We start from the raw sequence: 2,901 nt of genomic DNA, 5'->3' as shown, positions 1-2,901 counted from the left end.
AGACACTGATGGCACAAACATACTCCACATGCATCCAGAACGGGAGGATGACGGAGTCCATGTGCGAGGCCAACATCACCATAATTCCCAAGGAGGGGAAAGACCCACAATATCCCCAGAACTACAGACCAATATCGCTAATAAACGTCGACTGCAAGATCTACGCAAAGGTCTTAGCCAACAGACTAAACAGGATCCTGCCGAACATCATCCACTCCTCACAAGTGGGATATATAAAAAACAGACTGTCGCAGGACAACACAAGGCTACTGTGCCACCTGATCAACCACACAGCAAGCAGCAACGAACAGGCGGTCATGATAGCGCTGGATGCAGAGAAAGCCTTCGACAGAGTTTCGTGGCCCTTCCTGGGTAACTGCTTGGGAGCCTTTGGCCTAGGCAGGAAGTACACGGCGATGGTCATGGCCCTCTACAACAAACCAAAGGCAAAAATAGTGGTCAACGGGAGCGCATCCGAAACGCTCACGCTGGGCAGAGGCACCAGACAAGGATGCCCCCTCTCCCCCGGACTCTTCCTGCTCGCTCTAGAACCCCTGCTAGCCAGAATCAGGGACAACACTGAGATAACGGGCGTAAAGCTCAAGAGGAAGACCGTCAAACTAGCGGCATACGCCGACGACATCCTAATCACAACAGCAAACCCCTCCACGTCAATAAAAGCTCTGATGGCCACAATAGGTGAATACGCAGAAGCCTCAGGCTACAAACTCAATAAGGAGAAATCGGAGTGTAAGCCAATGAATGTCCACACCACAAGAGAAGTCCTAGGCGAATCCGGCCTGGCATGGCAGACGAAACCACTGAAATATCTAGGGCTCCACTTTGGGAGAGACCTCACGTCAACGCTGCAACACAACGAAGACCTCACGCTGAAGAAGATAAAAGAGAGACTGGAGTTATGGTCACCAAAGTACATCAGCTGGTGGGGACGCATTGAAACGATCAAAATGATGATAACACCGGTAATAAACTACACGCTAACAATGCTACCACTCCCAATGACAGAGATATTCCACAAAAAATTGGACCAACTCATAAACATCTTTCTATGGAAAAACAAGAAACCAAGGATAAGCCTACAAAAACTAAGACTGTCAAGAGACCTCGGAGGCCTTAACCTGGCGAATTTCAAGACATACCAGACGGCATGTCTGGCGAGACAGGGTATCGCCTGGGTAGATGCCACACAAACGTACATGCCAGTATGGCTGGAGGTCGAGCAGGACATCCTGGGAGGGCTCAAGCCAATAGCACTCCTAACAGCGAACCGGCACCCACTGAAAGCCAGCGCCATACTAAAACACACGAGGGACGCCCTGCTGAAAGTGGACAGGCACATGGCGCAGAAACTGAAAGGCACTGCTTGGGAATCCATCTGGTTCAACACTAAAGTGACCTACCAGGGGGCGACACTGCACAACGACACGTGGATCGGGAAAGGCATCAGCACGCCCAGCCAAATGGAGACCAGGCAAAGACCGCTGACGTTCCAGAACCTACAGCAGCTACATGACCTCCCGAACCAAGAGTTCTATAACTTCCTAAAAATTAAGACAGCAATAACAAAGGCCAACCTGTGCGGAGGAGAGCCGGGAATCATCAAGTACCTGCAGCTCATCAACTCAGCAGGTCACCAAACGGCAAAGATCTATAAGCTCCTCAGCCCATCCAAGCTGGCGCAGAACAAAAAAGCAACCAACACATGGGAGACGCTCCTGGGCAGACAACTGAATGAAACAGAGCGAGCAAAAATGTGGAGCTCAGCGACAACAAACAAAATCACCCCACAGCTAGCGCAAACAAAATACTGGCTACTCCACAACGCCTACTGGACGCCATCCAAACTCCACAAGGTCGGCATCGCAGACTCAGACAAATGCTGGAACTGCCTGAAAGAGGAAGGCACCCTCGAACACCTCATCTTCACCTGCGTGAAAGTCAAGAAGTTCTGGGCACAAATCAACACTTTCTTGAACGATATGCTCAAAACAAATCTGGAAATCAGCTTCGTCAGCCTGGCGACTGAGCACCTAACAGCGAACCTAAAAAGTAGAGAAGAGAGAGAACTCCTAGACCTACTACTCACAGCAGCCCTTAAAATAATCCTAACGAACTGGAAAAACACAGCCAAAGCAAACTTCAAAACATGGATCAACTGGGTCACCTTCCTGAGAGGAGCCGACAACATTACAGGCACTTTCTCAAAAGAACATAAAGCCAAGCTGCACATGTGGGACCCGCTCGACGAGCTCCTGAGGAAGACCCAATAAAGAACAATTAAGGACAATAACGTGCGTGCGCACCCCCCCTCTTTTCTCCTCCTCTCCTTTCTTTTTTTCTTCTCCAGTGGAGGGAGAACAATAGATATGACCGCCACCATAGTACTCAGACCTGTATATATATATTTTTGTACGACCTTCTTTTGTATGCCAATAAAAAAATTTCTAAATAAAAAAAAAAAAAAAAAAAAAAAAGACAGATTATTGCTTCCTACTTTTTTAAAAAGGGAAATAAATGAACTCAATACCCTAAGGCCTTTGAAGTAAAGCAAAAAAAACAAAAAAAAACGACATGTGTAATATAACAATTGAAAGTCATATTTATATTTTTCAACATGCAGGGGAATTATAATTCCTCTATGTCGTCTTTAGTAAGTGTCAGGCCTGGTAGATTAAGGGATTAACACATCCAGTGCAGGTGCCATTCCCGGCGGATACACTTAGCATTGCATCTTGGGGAAGTCATGCTATATATCAAAATAGGATGGGCTGTAGTAACCATTTGCCAATTGGGATGGGGTTTTGAACGGGGTTGCAGCCCTGAGGTACAACATTTCCTTGCTGATATGTGCAGGGGTTCCTGTTCACAGATTTACAGTAG

Source organism: Lissotriton helveticus, chromosome 7, assembly GCF_964261635.1.
Source record: "Lissotriton helveticus chromosome 7, aLisHel1.1, whole genome shotgun sequence".
Classification (NCBI taxonomy): domain Eukaryota; kingdom Metazoa; phylum Chordata; class Amphibia; order Caudata; family Salamandridae; genus Lissotriton; species Lissotriton helveticus.
The sequence above is the reverse complement of the archived record's forward strand: the minus strand, read 5'-3'. Positions refer to the sequence as shown.